This window comes from Lepisosteus oculatus, chromosome 20 (genome assembly GCF_040954835.1).
Source record: "Lepisosteus oculatus isolate fLepOcu1 chromosome 20, fLepOcu1.hap2, whole genome shotgun sequence".
NCBI lineage: Eukaryota > Metazoa > Chordata > Actinopteri > Semionotiformes > Lepisosteidae > Lepisosteus > Lepisosteus oculatus.
Window position 1 is genome coordinate 13,568,486 of NC_090715.1, and position 23,791 is coordinate 13,592,276.

Here is a 23,791-nt window from a genome sequence, read left to right on the forward strand (position 1 = left end):
CTCATATCTAAAAAATGTAAAACATGACATGTTGCTTTCTTTCTAGGCAATCGAAGCTTATGTACTGCAAGCACCAAATGTCACATTTTAAATCGTCTTTGTGTTTTGCTGGTCTGATTGAGAAAAAAAACATTGCAGAGATACGAAAAGACAGCTATAAATCCTTGGATTACCACAATGACATTTTTCAGGTTTTCGGATAAGGTTTCTATAAAAATTGTCACCAGCTGCATTGTTATGTCTTTCCTAGCTACTGATGATTTTAAGCCCCACACTACAAAAAGACAGGTCTTTACCAAAGGAAGTTAAATGCAATTGAGAGGACAGTGAAATCTCTTTTGGCAGAGTAGCAACTGCTTCTTGTCATGTATATGAGGCTGTTTCAGTATTTAATAACTGTTAGTGGGAGGTGTTTACAAATTGGATTAGACTCAATAAAACCTCCCTTATTAGTTGCCAATAGCGCTGGCAAAGATTAAGCAACTGGAACGATATGTATCATCTTAAGGGCTCCAGATAAAAGACTTTTTGATATCACATATGTCGAAGCCTAATGAGGCAGTGCAAAGCAGGTATTGATTTTGGGAGCAACTCTCATTAACTGGTCCAAAAGGCACTGTATTAAATCAATTCCAAGCAGAGTACATTTGTTTCCCAATGTAGGTTGTAACTTGTAAGTTACACATGAAAAGGCAGTTTTGATTACTTTGCATATAAGGGCCTGAGGGGGCATTGTGATTCACTTGTCCAAACACTGGCAGCTATTTCTGGCAAGTCTAAGTCCCTGAATCCTGTACTTGGGACAGAATGTGAGAATGGCGCCTGAGCACAACATGTCCTTCCAGCTCAAGGTAATAAAAGTCCAGTCATTCCCATACTGGAGTTGATCATCAGAAACGTTCCGCTGAGGGAAAACTGAGGTGCAAAGAACAATCAGTGTTGTGCGATAACCAAAATGCAACCAGATATACAGTATGCTTAGTCCTTTTTGAGTTTAGATGTTCAATTCTGTTTAGCTCTGTGGCAAACATTTTTACATGCTTTTTGCCTGAAAAAAAGTATGACAAACGTGAGCACTGTTCTCAAAAACTGCAGTTTACCGTTACGGTTTAATCCATGAAAAATATCCCATTTTTTATTTCTTCCCTCATACTTCTGTAAGGAGGTATCTGATATGCACAATTGTGCAATGCTAGAAAGTAGTGTCTAAAAATTAATTTAAACTATAAATGGAGAAAACCAAAACTGAAGAAAAGGTGTTGAACACATGATTACATGCAGTATTTTTAGTAACCATATATATTTCAGGGACTGAATACTATCTGTAAGAAAATGACCCACATTATGAAGCATACTGTAGGTAACAGCTTGTTTTGTGATCATATAACATTTTTTTCATATTGTCAGATGTATTAGAATTGAGTGTATAATTAAAATATTTTTTATTATGAGATTTCACTTTCTAATCTCTCGGGCTCTACAGGTGATTGTTACAATAGCTCACAAGTCTACAGAGATCCGTTCCCTTTTCATCTGCAAGATTTCAGTAAAATATAGAAACCTGAAGGCATTCAGATCTGTTGCTGCTCAAATCATTAGACATTTGCACCCACTGAAAGGCCTTAATGTGGTCAATATAAGGACAAAAAGAAATCTTCTTTCAGAGCAAAGAGACTTGAATACATCTCTGCCTGGTAAGAGGGATAAACGAATCTATCTACAGTGGTTACAGCTCAGCAAGCGATTGCAGGTCCAGCCATGCCAGACCCACTGATGAACAGGGAGAAATATTAACTGACTTCACCCAGAAGTTAGCAAGGTGCTCCCATGAGTGATGAGAAGATTAATGGGGTAGCGAGGAGGAAAACAGCCCTTGCCTTCAGCTGGGCAGGCTCTCTGCGTGACTGACTGCTCAGTCGGAAAAGTTATTGGCAGGTAGTGAGCTCAAGGGTCTCTGGTCTTACTTTGCCAACAGGAATGATTCTGTGATGAAGGAAGCTTAATCACGAGAATTAAAAAAAAACATAAATGTGTTTAATAAAATCAAAACACGCCACAGTACTGCCATAATAATGCTTTTTATATTTACGCCATGTCAACCAGAACTAATGTTTTGCAATCGTAGGATATTTCACCTCTAGGGTAGTGTGGCAATGCTCATGGGAGTTTTCAGCTTGATGTTCCATGTTATTTCTTGAAAGTAAATTTAATATTGGCCTCTAGACCACATCTTTGGAAAGTGTGGGGAAACCTGAGCACCTGGAGAAAATCAACATAAATAAATAAATGAAACTTGCCAACTCCAGACACATGGTATCCCACCCCAGAATCAAACCCAGGACTAAATCTGTGTGACAGCAGCACTAGAGTAAGCATGTTGCCCATCATGTATTATTTGCAACCTTTGTTTTGTTGTTCTTAACGTACTACAAATCTCAGTAAATTCTAGTTAAATCTAATCCTAAAAAAAGACAGCTTCATTCAATAGTTTTTCTACACGCTTAGGTAGAGCATGCCACAATTTACTGTACGACTTAATTCATGAGGAGTGCCCCCCTCCCTAAAATAAACTACTTCAAAGTCATTTCAACTTTTGCTTTCACCAATGTTTTATTTACAGTAGTGTTCAGGCGATCAAGTAAAACCCCAAGAAATCACTTTCTAGATTCGCAACTGGGATGTTGCTCTCTTCACATTCACTCAGCTTTCAGATTTCTTTTTGATTTAAGGGGGGTTGTGTCAACCCGTTTCAGTGGGTTACATTTTATTTCAAAAGAAAGGATTAGACTGCTCATGAGATGTCATTTTTTGTGTTGGACTGTACCGTTTTCCTCGTGCCTGAAAGGCTTCATAATAACAGTGGATTCAAACGTGTTCATTGTTTATCTACACTAAAACCCCGCGGGTAATTACTTAGTGGCTGGGTTAGGAGCAGCCACCACACTTTCTTGACACATTTTTATGAATCATTCTACATTTCTCTTAAGTAGGAAATCAAATGAGGCACAATTTTGTGCAGGCATGCCATACAAGCTCAACTGGATTTCTCCACCTTGTACTGTACCTTTCTGACATCAATTCTGTCAAAGACTGAAAAAGATGAGACCATCATTAAGGAAGGGATGTTCTTCACAATGTGCTGCAGAGCTTTGAAAAAACATTCCTTTCACTCCTTTTCAACAATAGCACAAATCACATTTATTTTTATAACATTTTTTTTATTTCATCTCTCAGAACCATGCTAGAAATTATTATTAAACCCAGCATGAGACTAAGATTTGGAAAAAAAAGAAATAAATTGGATACATTCCTAACCCTCTTTCTAGAAGGACGCTCCTTTGAGAGATCGGCGGTTTCAGATTTTGGTCTGGAACTAAAGAGCCAATATCTGTATAACTGTTTAGTGTGGAAAAGACACAGATGAGAAAACATCTGCATCAATGGTAGCACATGAAAGCCACAAACAGATGGAATATTGAATTCTGCTGGATTTGCGTGAATCAATGTAAATGGCTTTAAAGAAAACTGTAGATCCAAAATGATTACTTCTTGGAATTGTATTAGTCATAGTGAATATCCCATCAGTTGCTCAGTTGGTAGGCTAGCTAAACTCAGTTCCGTTCGCTTGATATTTTGAACTTTGCCATAATGGGTTTACAGTATGTTTTTTTCATAATTCCTACTATGATCAGTAAGTCATGATTACTGGTTATGATTTGATCCCCGATCAATGGAACTGAAATCAAATTTAATGTGAGAGATTTTGGGTCTTTTATAGCTGCTGTCTATTCTTTTAAAAATGATTCTTTCTGATTCTAGTAGTAGCTCAGTCGAGAGAAATTCCAGAAGAGAATGTAATGAGAGACTTGTTTATTTTTAAGGTGCTTGGCCAACAGCTCGGCTGTAGATATAATACAATGAAGCAATCTTTACCTATACGGTTGTTCTGGGCAGCTTGAAATATTATCTACATTTTCATAAAAAACACATTTGTTCATTTTCACAAAATTTCCATTTACTCTAATTTTTAATTACCAATATAAACCAGGGTCTGAGGAGACTGATTTTGCCAAATGGAGTACTTCCCTTTCTCCTGCATGGGGTGTATTTAGATGTACTGAACACTTTAACTTAAACTGGAAGGTAGAATGTTAACCCGCTGAAAATGAAAAAAGATCAGGGCTCATTTGTCTCATACTGTGTTCTGTGCTTGTGGAAAATGGTGGAGAAGGTAGCAGCAAAGTAGAACTGGGGTGGCCTAGCTTTACCCCAAAGCAATCCTGCAATTAAAGGATAGCTGGGAAAGGGGGGACTGCGAGGGATCCACTGGGTACAGTACTTTCCATTCCTTCTGTAACATGTGCCAGGATAATACCGAAAGCCAGCCTTGGAGTCTGGTTTCATCAGGAGTCTGGATCATTTCAAGGAAGGTATCCAGAGAGGATTTTCTGTACAGAAAGCAGTCAGATGTGCAGCACCATAGCTGTTGAAAACTAAACTTTCAGAACGCTCACTGTACAGTATGTGTGAAGAAAGTGGCACAAAAGATTGTCACAGTTTGTGAATCTCAAGAACAAAGCAACCATCTTGGAAATTCATATCATGCTCATCATCACTTCTTTTACCGTATAAACATATACAGTACTTCAAACTGTACACACTGTAGGCATTTACACACTCCAGCTATTGTAGTATATTAGATACTATACATGCAAATAAACACTGCATACTGTACTTATACATACTGTACTATATACAGTATGTGCATGTATACTGTCAGAACATTATAAAAACTTGAAATGAATGAATGTCATCTAGTTCATTGTGTTAATTAAGAAGCCAGAGCCCGTGGTGAAAACCCATTCAAACACAGGGAGAACTTGCAAAAACCACATAGATGAACAGTTACTTTACAATGGGCGCAGTCTCTGCTCTCAAGTGCAGCAGAGCTAGTGCCATGTCAGTGACTGGCTGTGCCAGATGAGAATGACCTGATGTCTCATTGTTTCCCATTAGGTGCCATAAACAAACAATTAGCGATTCCAAATTGGGTGGATGTACAATAAACTTTTTTAAGAAAGTTTAAAAATGTCTCCGCTGATGACACTGGGTGACACTTTGTATTAAAATGCTGTATACAGTATATACTGTACATTTCCTAGATCACTTATAAAGCAATTCTGAAGTAATAAAACATTGCAAAAGATTGTTAGAATCTGGTGCATACAGTATACCTCTGGATCTGAATATCCAAAGTAGTGATCTAACCTTTGGATGGGATGTAAAACCATGGCCCTACTTTGTTATTACAAGAAGGTTAATGAGAATAGGTGTGTAAATGCGCTGAACTCTTATCAACTCAGTGCAACTTCTGCTTCTTCACCTGCTCTGCTGTGCAGCAGGGCCTGCTGGTGCTGAATGACTGCTGCGAGTCAGGCTGGTGGGGCTGCTGCTTTCCGTTGGGGGTTAAAGTGAGTCAAACCTGCAAAAAAAGTGTTTTGGGATGAATTTAAAAACCTCCCTGTCCCTGCCTTATTAATACGTTATAATATATTTATTAACAACCTGTTAAATATAGTATGCATAATGTATTCCTTGAAATGTAAAGCTTTCTCTGATGTTTTTTTTATTGTGTCCCAAGGTACTAGGCGGAGGTGGATAGTATTTAACACCTAGGTAACACTAGGTGTTAAATACTATCTACAGTCATTTCTTAATTTCCTGAAGTTTCACATTTTGAGAGTACCACCCATATTGTTTTATAATTTTTCAGCTGTAAAGGTCTTAATTTGTTCATTTATTTTACTTTTTTTGGTACATACTGTACAGTATACTATATAATAATAGGTGCATTGAAAAAAAGACATTGTACACATTGCTTGAAATGAATAATGTTTCTTGGCAGCTATGCTCAGTGTGTTTTTTGCAGCTCAGTAGGTGGGGCTTGCTGTTGCCTTTGCAGGGAGCAGCTTTATCAGGCTCTAACTGATCCATCAGGAACAGTATCGCACTTCACTTGCCTTCAGGTTCTGGAAACCTGGCACGTTCCCTCTTGCTCGTACCAGAAGGCCGCTTCTAACAAGCCAGCTCCTGAAATTTGTCGAAAATGAATCGGTTTTTGTGGTTTGGCAGGGTGACAAATAAAAGCTTCTCTTTAAAACACTGGTTCTTCTCTGTATGCCTTCAAGTTAATGTGTGGCCGGACATTCACCATGTTTGCGGACAGGATTGGGCTTACAGTAATGGGAGGCAAATGTTACTTTGCAAACAGTTTAGTGCTGGCCATTTTCGGAATACTGTATATTTGGTAGTGCAACATGTTTGTAGGAAAACTCTAGTATAAAGGTATGGTAGAACAAGAGAAGCTTTAGGTATTCTTTTGTAGCAGTGTCCTCCTATGTCTCAGAGCAGATTGGTGCACTTACTGTGTGGCGTACTTACTATCATCCAGTAGATCCATCTCACTTTTTTTCATTAGAATGACTTCATTGAATTAAATAAGATCAATGGCTGCAATTATGTGTACAGTGAGTTTAAAAGAAAGCAAGTTTGAAAGAATAACTGTTAATTGTGGGGTACAGCACTTGTAAAATGCAAGTGGACTGAATGCTTTGAAGTTCTGTTCTTTGCCTGGTGCAAAGCAGCTTTTATTCATTGTGTGAATGAGACTGGCGGACCTGAATTTCCATCTATTCTAACCTCTCAGTGTAAGAGGGAATCTCCAGAAATGGGCCTCATAGTTACTTCTCTCCACAGCATGGAGTGTCCTTCTCTGGGATTTGGGACATACTCAGAAGCTGAGTATCCACCATGCCATATATATTAACACATACCATTTATAATGTTTCTTATTTCATACTGAACTCTAAAACTAAAAAATAAATAGGAGAGTTTAGTTTTGAGTGCAAAGTGAAAATGAAAAAGCTTGCTAAATAGGTTTTTGTGATTAGAGTATTCCTGGATGGAAGATATATAATCAGATTATACCTACTTTATGTACAGCTATGTACAGTATATCTTTTATCTGTATCTTATTATATGTATATCTTTTTTCTCTATAATGAAAGAAGGCAATCAATCAAGCTATCAATATTAAAACTGGTTCAGCATTATTAAAATGAGAAAGTGAATTTTTACATGTATTCTGTCAAAGGGAATTAATTTGTGTTCAGTAAAACACAGAGGCAAAATAAAAGCCTCAGAACTCTAGTCAGTATATTGACTGATTTTTATAGTGCACGAATTATGATCAACCCACTGCATTCATGCATTAATATTGTGCTACTCACAGAACTGTTTCCATCTGCATGGAAGATTAGAATCAGGTATCATCATTTGTCTGTCACTATAAATTATGTCATAGATGTCAAGATTGCTTTTTCTTGGGTATACACTGTAATTGTACCATTGAATTCATGGGCTAGTGTAACTAAAGATAATTTACCTATTAGCTGAACAGTGTTGCTCCATGGCTGTGGATTTGAAGTGCTTGCTACACTACATTGCTATGATTTATATATGGGATGACATTATTGGGATGCAGGCAATGCTTGTAGAATCCAAGTGCTCTTCTCCTGTTCCAAAAGTAAGTTTACCTACATATTTTGCCTCCCGCTATTGCAATCAATGCACATTCTCATCCTGCATTTCACAGACTTTCCACTGGCAACCAGAGCCTTTCTGTACAGCTCCTGGCGTTAGCTTTTTATTGACCAAAAGATATATGTTTGATTCCTCTAAAGGAGTTCTTTTTTGACTGTGAATATATGGAAACATAACAGGGAGACCATATTTCATGAGAGTTAAATCTCATTGCCTGTAATGGAAATTTGTGGTTAACGTGAGAAAAAGCAGTGTCAGCCATTTGTACTAGACCTCTTTTTGATTTATAGAAATACTTAGTTTATGTGGTCATAGCTAGCCAATCTATTTATGGAAATATGGGAAAAAAACTGATTCTTAAATATGGTGTTTTGATCTTCTATGCCGTGGAAATAGATGGTTTCAAAAACCCTTTTTCTTACCATTAACGCCAAACAGTTTTTTCCATGTTAGCAAAAGTGATATTAAAACATGGAAGCAAAGCTCAGTGATTTATGCATCAAAAAGCAAAAAACAAAATAATGACATTTTCACAATTTACAGTGCTAAAATACTGTAATTTAATTTGCACAGAGTAAATTTTTTTTTGATAAGTGCAGCTTCAGATTTAAGATACTGGTGGGCTGTCTTTGGAGAGCAAATGGAAATGCAAACTATGAAATGTTCAGTGACAGAGCCCCCATGCCAGCATCTCTTATTGACTAGACTAGCAAACTCTGCTCTGTCCTCAGGTTGTCACTAAACCTCGAAGGCTTCCCTTCCAGATATCAGCAGTGAACAGGAACCGAATTTGTCAACTATAGGTGTGGGTTTGATGATGCTTAAGGATGGTCATCTATTCTTCCTGAACTTTGTGAACTTCACTGCAGTGTCAATACGGATTTTGAAAAGGAGACATTTGCGTTTCATTTCTGTTAATGCGAAAAAGCATGAAGGAAACTATTCCTACTTTTTTTGTGTAGGTGTTGTTGCTGCCCTGAGCTTTATTGCAATGAGTGAAGCTCTTAGTCGCCAAATCCATTGATGCACTGAACTGTATATTCCAGTTGAATTGTATTAGAACAGCTGCTCCACACTTGAAAATGAGACAAATACAACAGAATTTGCATCAATTGTTAATAAAGGGAAAACGAGAAAAGACAGATGTAGGCACAGCTGTCCGTTGCTGGTTTTATGACATCCAAGCAGTATTTTGCTCTCACCTTCTGGTGGAAATGTAATTTATATAATAATTTTCAACATGGGAACCAGACTTCTGTTAAATGCTTCCTCCAGGGATTGTTCCCTTTGCGTTCTCTTTGAGATCCAGTGAGTCTAACACGATTAGTAGGTTTATTCCCATTATCAAGACCTTTTACAGTAAGATGAATGTCTTTTTTTAATAAGAACAGTATTTCAGACGCACAATCTTTTAAAACAAACTCAAAGCAGGTTTTTATGTTAAAGGAAGAATTCGGAAGTGTGTGCAGAGAATTTTTAAATTGAAAGGACATGAAAGCTAAAGGCGAAAACTTCATTTTTCGAGCCCTGTTTTTCATTAACTTTTTAATATCACTCTCTGTTTGTACAGTAAATGAGTGAAAACGGTTGTTATTCTTTTTCTTATCAGGACCTTGTGGTTAGCAGAATGTGTGAGGCTAAAATTCACAGCTTCTTGTATAACCAATACCTCATTTTGAGAAAATACACAGTCCAGTCTCCGTTCTTCATGGTGAAGGTGAAATAATTTTCTGTTTCATAGTAACATTAGCAAAATGAAGATGCTGAAGTTCCTGTATGGTGAAGCACGGGGTAAAGTGTTAATTCAAAGTAAAGTTGTGAGATTGACAAACAAAAATCAGTGCTGCACAATGGGCACAACACACTAAACATTGGAATGGAATACTTGGCTGTATTCTTAATGCAGCTAACATAAAATAAACACCTTAAGAACAAAGTCAGTGTGGTCACAGGACCCGTATTGAGTGTGTGAACTGTGTTAATTTATTTTAGTATGTTTCTCTTGCAGGATTTCATTGTCTCCTACAGCTTTGTTTTGAGATGATGAAACAACACCAAATTAGCAGTGTGATTTGTCCACACTTTTACAACACATGGTGTCTTGTGATACTTGCGTTTTTCTGCATGAGGTTGGTTCTAGATTGTAGTGGTCATGTGCTCAGGCCATGATCTCTGGGACTCTGGGTTTGGTTGGTTTATACGGTTCATGAACTTTTCAAGATGGCACAAGGGGTGCTTCCTTACAGGAGTATATTAACTGCCTCCAGTGACAGGAGCATGGACATCCAGGTCTTGTGTCATCTTTTGCTGCTGCACCATCAGAGATTTATAGAAGGAGGTGCCACTGTGCAGGGTCTCTTGTAGGGTGTCTTTAAGGTCCTAGGGTGACCTTGGGCTCTGTGAGCATTTGTTCAAAAGCTCTTGATGAGTGTTACTTAAATGTCTTTCTTTTCTACTTAACAAATGTTTAGGGCAACACTGTGGAATTTGATAGTTTAATCCATTCTTAGAACCCACTGAAACCTACTATGAACTTTCCATATACTTTTTATACATCTTTTCAGTCCAATATGCACCTTCTGTCTGTAAATGTACGTTTTTCATAGCAAAGAGATCTTGCTTGAAAATTGAGTATGGTGTGCAAAGGAATAAAATTTCACTTTGAGTTCTTTTGTCTTACAGGCTTGCTGCATGGTTTTTGTAGTCTGGCTGAATGCTTAAGGTAAGTCAACCTTTTACCATTCTTTTTCCTTAAACGCAGTGCTCTGAAGCTAGAATAAATTAGGTTGGGTTAAATTGTCACAAGAAAAAATCTGGAGAAAAACACTAATGGGTTAAAAACAAAACTGATATCAAAATGTACCTGCGGCATATACTATATTATTAATAGTAAATAGTATAACTTGCTATACTGTAGTTTTGTCCTGCATTATATTAGCATCATTGCAAAATACAGTATTCACTGTCATTTTGATTTAAAATATGGCCAGCCAACATCTCCTCCCCAGTACCACACTCACACCCCTTAATTGAATTAAACTGTAATTAGTGCGGCTGTTGCTCATTTAAACATAACACATGCTGATACACATCTAGACTTCCATTGCTTTACACATGTGACAGAAACCTACTAAGAACATTCCCGCCCCTACCATGCCGTTTACATTAACCATCTCCAACTGAGATGTTTCTTGGAAAAAATCCTACAGTAGAAAAGAGGAGGTAAAGAATTTGTTTGGGTACGAGTAGAAACTGGGAATCCTTCTGGGACCTCCAGCGGCTCTCGTTACTGTCCACAACCCTTGGCTGTCTGAGCCTCAACAATCGTTTATTTTCTGTCTTTCTGGTGCACCACTGCCCAGGGCTGCAGCAGACTCTGAAAGGAAGGGGGCACTGTGAAGGCACAGACGAAACCAAATACACAACGAGCTTGACTTGAATGAACCCAGTGATCGACTGAGGCTTGATCTACAGCAAGTGAAATGGGAACCTGAGTATAAACGTGAGGAATAATAAACCCAAAGTGCTCTTAGGAAACACATTTTAAAGGCCCCAGGAACGTAGGTGTCGAGAAGACTGTCAGAAAATCCTGCAGTGCCCCTCATGAGTTTCCCTGCGTCTTTTCACCCTGCCCTTCAAAACATGTAATTGTGGACTAATAGAGACTGTGTGCTGCATGCAGGCCCCAGTAAAGCCAGCAGAGATAATGATTGATTGATTAGAGAATGACGCGTCGCCAAAATCTCTCCCCAAAAAGACCATTCAAAAAGAAGCTTTTTTTTGGTGGTTTTCCCATTTTTGAAGCAAGAGCATGATTGTTCTCAAGTGCTTTGAAAACTAGGGAGGCCAATAAACAAAATGAAAGAATAGTTTAAGAGTGGTAAGGGTTTTGACAGTGTGTCTTATTACTTTGGAGAACAGAGTTTAAACTTTGTTTTACTGGAATAAACATCTCAAGCTGTCTTTTTTTACTCGTTTACAGTGGATGTTTTTTTCTTTCTGTAAAGGGTGGTAACAAAAATCCATTTGTGTATATGGTATATTTTTCTGAGATCACATATTTAATAATAATAAGAAGAAAATGTTGGGGTTTGGTCGGTTTCTCTACAAAATCACAAACTTTGTCTTCTGTTTCAATAAAATTTTCAGCACAAAGCAAACCCACAAAGCAAGACACGTTCAGTTATTTTTGCTCCATGATTAGCCTTCATGCTTTTTTACAGCAAATGACTCACAGAAAGAACCAACACCTTCTTTCCTTGGTACTGCTGTTTGCATTGTAAATAGCGCCTTTGTTTAAATCTTTAATAAATCCTCCCATTTATGCCTTGTTTCTGTTTTTTATGTTTTTGACTGTGGCAAGTCCAGACAGCATGTGTCATTTTTTCACAGCGGGTATTGGATGTACAGTAGTTCCCCACATTCCCTGTACATTGAAAGATAGATAATAATTGGTTTTAAGAAATGTTTATTGCAAAGCATCTGAATGCATAACAGCTTTATATTAGCTCTGCCTTAGCTGCAATAAAATAGACAGTAAAGACATTTTAAAGACAAGTAAGGCAATAAGAAATGCATTAAGAACCCAAAACAAACAGTCCCGGTACTGCAATAAGAATAATTAATCTACAGGTCAGAGATGAACTGCTGGAGATGGAAATGTTACATTTTATGCCTCAAACAGGTCTGGTTTTCCGAAACAATCCAAAGCACTAGAGGCTCTGCTTATGCTGAGAATGCTGCCAAGAGGAGCACAGCTTGCTGAGCTGTACCACTTTCCTATTTAACCACTCAGATACCCCCTAAACAATATAACCAGGAAGGACGTTTCATTAGATCTTGATAATAATAGAACAAGCCTTTGTTTTTACACTGCTGTGTAATTAGGAAAATATAGTGTTTACTGAGTGCAATAGACTAAATAGTACATCAATTGTAATTTGAATTGCATTCAAAGTTTCAATAGAGGCCAAATGACTCTGCACGAGATATGAAAATGATTAAAAAAATGATAGGCTTGCAAAATGATGATTCGCAATTTAGATTGTCACAGTGCACAATTTTAATTTTACTGTTTTGGTGGGTCTCTACTATTCCTTCTGAAGGCGACTTAAAAGTATTGCTTTATATGCTGCAAATTTGAGTCATAATGTAATGCTTACAATTCTCTATGTGTGTATCTGCAATGACCAGGTGTTAAATTAGATCAATTTAGGAACTGAAAAGGAACTGAGGACAGCAATAGAGTGAATAAGCAGGGGATAAGTCATCTTTCTGGGGTCATGCTAGTTCATTTCAGTACTGAACTGGAAGTACTTTAAGGAGCAAACCTACAATGTTTCTGTGAACTACTGTATGTATTTAATTCAAGAAGGTTCTAAAGGACTTTTTTCAGAATAAAATAACACGCGGAGTGCAGAGCTGGAGCAGGGATGATTAACCTGGAATCACAGTAAAGCACAAAGTCTTGAATAATCTTTGATTTGTATCAGTTGATGATTGGCTTGAAGTACTGGTTAGCAAAGTACTGAACCTGAATTCCGACCTACTGTAGAAACTGTATGAAGCCTACCTTTGGCGCTGGTTGTTTCAACACAACATTACTTTGGTGGAATCCACAAAAACCTTTAAATAGCCAAGACACAAAGACAGTGGGAGCGGAGCTACTGTCACGGATGTCAGAAGGGACGAACCGTGGAGAGGCTTAGGACCCTATGTGTAGCGGTGGGACAGGGGTGAGCCCGGGCTCAGCAGTTCAGGAGTCGTATAGAAACCAACGCCCTCAGGTAGCGGATGTGGGGCGACCTGGTGCTAGGCGGGTCTCGGGACATCCAAACGTCAATGCTGAGCGCAGGGGAATGAGTGACCCGGAAATATATAACCCCAGAGAGAGAGACACCGTAAGGACAGCAAAGCAGAAAGAACTAGGGACAGGACAGAGTGGGAGCGCCCCCTGGCTGCAGAGGGTGTGACAGCTACTGCAGGACTCAAAGCAACTTGCAACCAACTAAGAGTGAATTAATAACTGCTAATGTACAATCAATAATCACAATTTACAAAATGTCTTTGATGTTGCATCTCATGCAGAGGACAAGGAGGTTAGAAGGTACTTTTCTCAGGTTATGATGAAAGTGAGAGAATGGGAGAACCTGGAATCTGGTCGCAAACCCTTATTTACCTTATCCACACTTGGCTTTCATTTGAGCAGCACAAAATCCCTCTGCTGGTGTGCTTTTATCTAAAATGAAAGAGGCGTAATGTGTGTAAATCATCTGCTTTTAAATGTATAAGATCCTTTCCAGATCTTTGTGACTCTGAAACTCACCAGGCTGTTAATGCTTTTATCAATTCACAGAATTCTTGCAGGCCATAAATACTAGTGCTTGCATCTTACTTGTCTCTTCCTAGAGTCCCTGGTTTAATTTTATTTGTGGATTGTTCACCAGAAACAAGACTAAGTGGCCCGAGCATTTTTCATTAACATAGAACTTTTTTTTTAAGTTGTCAGGTATGAAGCCAAAATCTACATTTTTTAAAGAAAAAAAACAATAATAAGGTTTGTGCATCCATCAAACTCGCGGTTTCATGCATTCTTATTACCAACCAGTTGCACCTGTGTTGTAGCTCAAAAGAACTTCAAAACTTTCCTTCAAACAGTTTCCATTCTTAGACTCTGGGGAAGCTGAATAATATTAGCACACGTAAAGGCAATCCCTTTCCAGAAAGCAATTTTTCTGTATTATTGTAGACAAGCTTTCTCATAAATCTAGGTTTCTTGGCAGATTGCTTTATTACAAAAAGCTCCTTTGTGACTTTTATGAAATTATTGTTGCGAATTGCAACTGAAACTGAATTTGGGGTCTTGTTTCATCCAGGAAAGCAAACTGTCTTGTGCCCAAAAGCGTTTCTCAAATGTATTATTCATGTAGAGAGGCTCACAGCCAGGAAGGAACAAAAGGCATTTTATTGTACATTTCAACAAATTAATAGACTGGTTATTTTGGACCTCATATATAGAACATGCTGACTTTTTGTACTAACCTTTGTCCATAAGTAGCAGCACAGTTGGTATTTTTCTTATTCTTTCTATGAAGCTATTTAAAGCAACAAAAATCTTTATTGGTAGAGAAATTTACATTTATAGAGTCTCTACCATCAGTTCTGAGTGGATTCTTTTGCATTTGGAATCCTTCCAGAAAGCCCCAGCAGCACAGGCAGCGATAGGGTATTTATTTATCAGCAGCACTGGGCAATTAAGCTTCTCCCTTGTGCACATCTTCTTTGCTACATGACAGCCAAATGACTCTGTGGTTAGTGTATCATATTCTGTAACCCAGCAACAAAGTGTAGTGCTGACAGCAGAGTACTGTACAACTTTGTTATCTTCATACAAAATATAGATTTTCACAAATAATGTAAATGTAAATAATGTAAATTTCGGTTTTGTAAAACGGATACACTTTAAAGTGTAAGAAAAAGAAGTTTCATTTAGGGTAAAGTGTTAAAAAATGTTTTGTTAATTCATTTTGAAGCCCACAAGACATCATTGTATTCTCAATGCAACAACTGTTCTGTGTGTGCATTCTTTTTAGTATGGGTGGCAAAACTGCTAGACTATATCTTGCTTATGTGGATTGGGGCACCATGACAATAGCCTCTTGGCCATCATATTAAATTTACTGCTTACATCTACTCATCCTGAGAAAAGATATGATAAACATAGTGGAAGCCATTCTGGAGCCTTGGTTGGGTTAGAGGCCTGGGAAAATAGATATTACAAAAGAGCCATCATTACAGGTTTCTATAGCACTTTGTACAGTCTTCTATCCAGGACAAGCTTCTAAGACCTTCGATCAGATGCTGCCAAGTTCTAGTCACCACCTTTTTGGAAAACTGCTGAAGGTTTAACCTCTTGTGGGCCAATATATACTGTAAGTGGAGCACAAGGCAGTGCACTGAGCACTTGGCAGCTCACAGCCCGGGGGGGGACTGTAATTTCACCAAGCAATCCGACACGTTTCATGAAGAAGGAGAAGTTATTAAATTTGTGCTTTATTAAATACCCGAAGGAAACAGCGCTGAAACCTTAGCTGACAAACTCTGAAAAGTTATTAAAGACACCTGTAAGTGGAAAGGCTCCTTGGAGTCTAGAGTTAAGAACCCTGTTCCCTCCACCGTCACCTTCACATCATAGCTTGTTGTGGTGTTCCTCTTCCAGTTGTCACCTCTACAGTCATGACAAAGGCAGTATAATAATAATACGATAAAATCCTTTAGCTGCTCTGAATAGCGCATAATCGTCCGAGATGAGCTGAATGTGACATATTTTCTGTTAGGATAAAAAATAATGTAAACATAAGTGTGTTTTCTTACATGAAGAACTGCCCCATCTTCTACATTGAAAGATAGAAAAAGTCTGAAAATCAGACCACATCAAAGAGAAAAACACAAAATAGCAGTCCTTTTATGAGCAAATGAGTCTAACCGTTTTACACTCTAACAATGGCTAATTTTTCAAAATTAAAAGAAAGGTTTTCACAATATGTACTTAATGTAATTCTTGTGAACCACTTCTAGTCTCGGTTAGCTGCAAGGCTGTCTCTGCTTATTTTATGAACGCAGTTTTTGTGAAGTTGAGTATTTTTGTGAAGGTGTTTATTAAATATGTTTTTTGGAAACTTGGGGTTATATTCCATCCAAAAACTAAACAACTGCAATAAAAAACAGCAAAGCTTTTATGTTCCTATGGCACTGTTGACAGTAAGAAAGGTTATTATGAGTGGACACTATTAATGAGCTCTATTAAAATAATGCTGGCTCCAATGCAATATTTTGTCATTTTATGTAATCTTAATCATGAAGTTAAATTAGCAAGCAATTTGCTCACTGCGGTTGATTCTCACACAAACTTTTTTTGTTGTTAAAGCAACAAAGCATAATGGGGACTTTAGAAAGCCTTCTAAAACAACTTCCTTTTGAGTGATGACTGCCCTGAGGTGATAAACCTGCCCCAATGATCTATGGGATTTCACTTTCCTTCTCTGTAGCAGAGCAGGCAGCAAAATAACAATGGACAGGCACTGAGTGAACTGAGTTTAAGGACCTGAAACTCTTAGATTGGAATATCAGTAATGCCTATTAAAAGCAATCAAGTGATGGTGTAGATGTGGCTCAGGGACTAACCAACAACACTTCTTTACAAGGGTATCCATAGCTTTGTGCAGCGATGTGGACTTTTGACATACAATTAAACCTTTTCTAACCTGTGCAGCATCTTTCTATCGTGCTTGCCCCGGCTGCTGAACTGCGGGGCGGGCTTGTTATTGTGCCGCAACCAGTGAGTCAGAGTGATGTCATCATCAACCTGTGCCCCTTCTCCAGCTGCCTCAGAAACCGAGCCGCCTGGAGACAGGGAGCACATGTAGTCGTTTTATGGCCACACCTGTTCCAGGTGCTCCTCAGAATAAATATTCGGACCTGCCAGAGCTCAGCGCTGAGCTCCTCCCCTTGTTTCTTTTCCATGCATGCTTTGCTGGTTCTCTGACCCCTGCCTTGCCTCCCCATCGTGTCCCTGGATCACCCCCTTGGCGTTGTTTGCCGTGCATCTCTGGCTTTGAACGACTGCGCACTCAGAGCATACCTGTCTGCACCATGCGGTGATCACCTAGTTGACCACAGCACCACATTAGCCTGTGTGAGGGTACTGCAGGCCTTTAGAGTGTGACATGTGCCCATCCTGGTATGGCCAGCTAGTGCCTCCCTGTGAATTCATGTACTGTACATTTGTTTTTTTTTCTTTCACCTTGTTTTTCATAAATCAATAAATGCTTCAGGTTCTGCACAGACATGAACCTCCAGTGCCTTATATAGAAAGAAATGCCTTGATCAGAAAGGGTTTTATTTGTTTGCACGCATTGAACTGAGTCATCCATCGCTGAGGCATGGTGGGTGTAAACTTGACAAGTATATTGAAGTGCTCATGTTGATATTTACAGGGGACTTACAGTACAGTATGCATGTCATTGTGCAGCTTTTAAAGTGTTGAATTTATAGTGGTGGTGGGGGGGATTTTGTTGGCCTGACAAACTGTGTTTTTACAACTGCACAGTGAAACTTCAACAAGTGGAAAGATAAGAGCCAATGACCTAATGACTAGAAAACTTTTCACCTGAGGGAGTGTTTAAAAATGTGATTTTAGTCTCATTCCAGGGAAGCCAGGAGAACAGAGAACTACAAGAAAGCTATTTGATTTAATGATGTTATTAATCAGCAGCTGCTCCAGCTTCACAGGTATCATGTGAGATGGACAGGAGGCATGTTTTGAAATTATTTAACTCATTACTAAATGCAGTACTCACGCCTTGGTGCTGTGGATCCTTACTCTGTAAAATTTAAAGTGTGTAGAGGGGGCATACCTAAAAAGATAATAAGAGAAGAGCTGTACTGTGTCATCAGCAAATATGAAAATACACATTTAGAAGCTGCTTCTATTGTGGTGGGGGACTTTAACCACTGCAACCTTAAAAAAGTACTACCAAAGTACTTTCAACACGTCTCCATTCCCACTAGAGGCACTAACACACTGGATAACTGTTACACCAATAATTAAAGGAGCATAACGCTCTATTTTTATGTGCTGTATTATATAAAAACATACATACAGTATATATAGTAAATCAATATTTGGGGGACTGTGCAGAAAGTGAACATTGTAAATGACAGCTTCCGCATTTTAACAGCAGATGAATGTATACCCATCCCCGAAAAGATGACAAGCTGTTTCTGGATGAGAATTCATGAGGTGACAGCAGTGAATTACAATCACCTCAGACATGGCTGTGTTTTGGCCTCTAACTGCCCTAAGCACTGGTTTCTTGTGTAAGAAGGGATCAAAGCTGATTTATCCTACTTCCAGGTGCTCACCCCTCAGCACTGAAGCTGCTGTCTTGTGATAAGGCTCCTTATTTTGGTAGGCGATAGATCTTGCATCAGGGCCCCCTGCATTGAGAAATATAAGAACTTAAGAAAAGTTACAAATGAAAAGAAACATTCTGACCCATATTGCTGATTCGGTCACTGGGAACATGCTGATCAAGGATTTAATTGAGCTATTTCTTTGAAGAATCTACTTCAACAGCATAACTTAGACGTTTGTTGTAGACACAGACTTCCCTTCGGATATGATAGGGTATCTCCTGTTTCCAGGTCACTTTGCACTTGTAACAATTTACTGTTGAGGAAAAGTGGGATTTAGAACAGTGTGTGGCAGGAGCAATAACAGGCTTTTAACTGGAAAATACCGGTATGCTTTCTGTGCCACCCTTGCACATAAAATACAACTCTTGTTTTTCCCGTTTAATCATCTTCTCATGGCTGAAATAAAAAAAGCACCATTAAAACAATTTGAAAGTCATCACTTGAATTATACTGTACAAGGCTGATCATCATAAATCCTATTTGAAATTCATCACTTGAATTATAGCTGTCTGATCAGTGAAAGGAAAAAAAAAGGAGAATCAATAAAACGTCTACTTAATGAGTGGAAATCATAACATTAATGCCATGAAGTATGTTTTTCTTTGTTAAATGTCTGGCTTTCTCTTTCACAGAATACTCCTGGCCACAGATACAGTATAATGCATACAAACAGCACTTATTTTCTCCTGGAGCGCAAAATCTTTTGCACTGCAGAGGACTTCCTCTTTTGCAGTTTTAAGGCATCCGCCTATTACAGACACCACTTCATGAACACGTACACCATAGTTCTCTTTGTAACACAACTTTAAAAGCTGGCAACTACCCTGGCCATACCTTTCAATTCTTTCAAGAGCCATGAAGTTGTGATGGTGGAAAGTCTCCATGCTGATGTTAGGAAAAAGAGTTTCTGTGACTAATTCTGCACCTTTTAACCATGTCAGTGTTGTGTCTTCTTGCATGAGGCTGCATTCAACAATGAGAGTGTGGAAGCAATTTATTAGGGCCTGTAGACTTGAAACAAAACCCAGTCTCTACGTTATTGGAAAAAAAAACTGAAAAATATAGACACCATATAATCTTACACTTACATATTTGTGGTCCTTTTTGAGTAGTTGCCCTTTTCTGAAAAAAGCACTGTTACCACTTACATTGCTCATTGACCCGTGCACTAATATACCAGTATTAGCATGGTCTTGTGAATAAATGTGAAAAGGAAATATCAAAGTACAATCTGATTTTGTTGTACAGATCATTTAAAACTTGCCCCGGTCTTAGACATATTGTTCAAATCTGTGCATTATGATCATCTTACATTTTAATAGAGCCTTTTGTTCTCTGAACAGCATGCAAACCAGTGATATCAATTCAAACTTTTGTCCGTTCCACAGCCTTCACATCTGAGCAAGTATTTCCTTGTGCACTTTTGTTGCAGAAAGTGCACAAACATTTAATTTCAGTAAATATTAACATTCAGAGAAGGCCAATGAGACTTTTGTGTGCCTTTCAGTACTAAAGCGTGTACAAAAGACACATATTTACTTTTAATTAGAGCAGCTTCAACCATCATATGATATTGAACAGAATGTGGAGCTACTGAAGAAAAGATTTATCAGTAAAAAAAAAGACAGCATTACCAACATATATTTGACAGCAGTCCAATCACTGTCAATAGGAAGATGAAAAAGTAAACTTAGTTTGGAAGAAGAAATGTTTGTCTATCGAGTAGTTTTGATCATACTTGATTGAAAGTGCAATGCTTTGAGAGCTTATGTGCCTTTTTCTCTTCACATGCTGGCTAAAACTCAAAAGTAAGGAGAATTACGTTTTGGTATGGTCTCCTGTAGGTCCCTGTTCCAAAATGCTCCCTAATGTTAAACAAAAGGTCTGCTTGATTGACATTTTCAATGAGTGGTAAAAAAACACCCTGATCTCAGGGCATGTAAGGATCCAGCATGGCAGACTTTCCACCCTCTATTCAATCTAGCCGTGAAGGCAGACTAAACTATTGTCAGACATTGCCGAAGTTCATTTATTCCTTATGACTGCAATGAGTGTTTTTCCTCAATGGTTTGGTCAGAATCTCAATTGGATCCTGATTAAGTTTATAGTAGCATGGATCATAAAAAGCCAAATCTTTGAAGAGGAAGAATGGCTGTAAAACTCAAACTCTTGTGCAGACAACATACTGTAGCATTTCCTTGGCTCCAGTCTTCACTTGTGTGTTCTATCTCCTTTACCTGAAAACCTGATTTCTCTCTCTTCCTTTAACCTCTGATTACAGAGGAAGTTTGTTGGTAAAGTTGAGAAAGCTATTAGAACTAGCTGGGATGGACCTGAGAACTTATCAGCATACCATAGACTACTGTGAGGATTCTGTTTAGCTTTAAGAAAGAGCTTAGAGTAAGAGCTTCTACATGATTCAGTTTTTCCGTTTTTTTTTCTAATTTAACAATACAAGTTCATGACATTACACATACGCTGGCAAGCAGGGAATGTAGAGCAAACACATCCCTGAACCAAATCAAAGCAAAAAAAAAAACGTTAAAAAGCCAGTAATATGTCTCGATCCAAACTGAAGCTGTTTTTCATTCAATTACATGTTCCATGTGGCGTTTCCAAGGTTATGATAGGGGTGCTTCCTAAGTGAGTCCATTTTTCATTTTGATCTTCACACACCTCCATTTGTTTTTCATTTCCATGATTTATGTACATACTACCTAATTACATCTGAGGAGAAATAAGTTAGTCAATTATTACTCGAAATTCAATTCAGGATTACTTTGTTATTTGTGTAATTTTATATGGGATGTACAAATGCCCTGCATGTCTGGTGCTCTTGTTCCTGACAGGGTTGTACGCTCTGTTACTTTCATTTTTTTCGGACTGATGAACAAGATCAAACAAAATATCTTTGGATTATAAAAAAAAACAGTAATTGAGCAAGTACCCTAAGAATCGAGGCAGAAATAAAAATCTTTGGTCTATATGTAAAAACTAAACTTATACCTGAAATGCAAAAACAGTTCTAAAACCTAGGTAGATCATACACAGTGTGCCACTCACCTAGAGCAGGGAGGGGTTCGTAGCGGCGAGGTTTAATTAGCTCCAGTGCTTGAAAGACTACTAGGCAAAATACTGTCCAGCTTCATGAGAGCCGTTTCTACAACAGGGATTGGCAGCTTTGGTACATTCGGCATCCATTCAACGCCAATCCTGAGGTTCAGGCAGGGAGCAGCTTTGGTGTTACAGCTGATGAATCTTTTTTACGTGGCTTCCTGAACAAAATGCGATGTTTGCTCTTGTTCGGCATGGAGTTAGCCTCTGCTCGTTTCTTACTTCAGTCTCAGCCATCTAACCTTACTCACTGACCTTAGTGAATCTCAGTGGTATCACAGATATCTGCGATTGTGATGTCACAGAAATTCTACGATTAAGGATTGGGACCAGGATTGGGAACCCCTGTTTTAGAACAAAATTATGGAGTGGAATAGGGACGGATGTGCTAAGGTGGTCTGTCCCTGGGCTGAAGTTCTGCACAACAAACAGATGAGCCAGCTGGGTCCTCCTCAGCTATCTCAATGACCTGATCATACGTCTTCCTTTAAGTTCTTTCTCACAAGGTTACAGAAGGTACAGTACCAAGCCAAAGGAATACAAAGTTCCCTGAAACAATTAAAAACATAGCCTCTGGTGAAATTCTGCAGATCATGAAGTCCCCACAGTTTTATTTTTAGTTTAATTAGAAATTTTAAAACAATTCTCAGTGAGGACCTTGTTATAGATTTTCATGCTTTTTTAAAGGATTTGGAGATTTTCTTCTTAGATTAATTGAAGTTGAGTGAAAAGCTTTAATTATTTTCTTTATTTTGGCATAGCACTTGATGATGTTCTCATCTTAGCATAATATACTCTATATAAACAAGAATGGCAATGGCCAGAATGGTTGCTTACAGCTAGATTTTGATATGACAGATGGACAGAGAGACAGAAACCATCATCCTGTAGGCTCTGTATGCAGTGCACGATATGTGGCATGCAAGTTAAAAATTGAAACTTTGGGAAACACTAAAGTTAATTACCAGGCATTATTATGTGGGAAAAGATTGTATATAGGTGTGGTTAAGCATGAGACAATCCAGGACCTTCCCTGGACAGAATATTCCTGTAATATTAACCCTATTGACAACTGGTAGAAGTAATGGGAAGTACAATTCTTCTCCCACACAATTGCCCTCATCACAGCCTCAAAGGATAGTGACCCTGCCGGAACAATGAGCTAGGATTAGGCTGTGCATTTTTCAAAATGAAGTGGAATACATGTGACACCCCATGTAAGACATTTGTCCTGCTCAGCACTATTTAGTGAGGGTTTCTGATATGTTGGCCAGTGAACTAATGACACAGAATCATTTCAAAGGTCCGCTTATTTCTGATCCAAGTAAATGTGGACTTGACCCAGCCCTTAAACCCCGAGTTGATGTGCCAAAAAGATCCTTAATAAATCTGTAAATGTACATGTCATTGAAGATCTTATTTCAGTGACTCAGTATACTTGCATTATCAGATAATCATCTCTGCTCAGCTGTTGTGACTCATCCACTCATATTTAATTATTGCATGCATGTGTAATCTTGTTTCCTAAGTGGCTCTGTCCCATATTTGGAAAAGGCCAAAGTTTTCTTTTAAGAAAGCAGTGGTGAAGGACCCTTGCTGTTTTTGGCTTTGGAGTGGACTCTCATCATCCGGAAACCAATGTTAATGTTTCTTCCGATCCAGAAATAAAAGTACCCTAGCCGCTGGCAGTCTTCTACCTGTGTCTGGGAGACTATCTCCTTGCTTTGCAGAATATTCTTAATATTAATTGCAGGTTTCCAAAGACATAAAAAAGACTATGTCCTAAGCTACTGTAAATCTTTTAAGGCAATGTCTGATACTTTTTGCATTGGCTGGGCACCACAATAAAAAGGTTAGCTATTGGTGGAAATTAAGGAAAGTCTGTTTTTTAGTGAAAAGGAAAATGGACAGGGATCCAATATTTATCTTAGTCTTTAAAAGGCTTCATTAAAATGACATTTAAGACAGGATATGTACAAGATCTGAGTTGTGCTGTTCTCTTCTGTTAATTACTGTAGATTTCAATGCCATTTAGATAGTAAATACTAACTCCTGTACAGGGTGACATTAAACCAAACTTTCTTCTTTGTTGTGGTAG

General features: G+C 38.3%; 1 long non-coding RNA gene across 2 annotated transcripts in view; it reads left to right on the top strand.

The window, feature by feature from the left end:
• Positions 1–11,858, top strand: part of LOC138224372 (uncharacterized) — a 77,555-nt gene extending 65,697 nt beyond the window's left edge. For both annotated transcript variants that reach the window (XR_011182845.1, XR_011182846.1), the window contains exons 3-4: positions 10,285–10,324; positions 10,965–11,858. This is a non-coding gene — a long non-coding RNA (uncharacterized lncRNA). The remainder of the gene's footprint in view (positions 1–10,284; positions 10,325–10,964) is intronic.
• Positions 11,859–23,791: the final 11,933 nt, after the last annotated feature.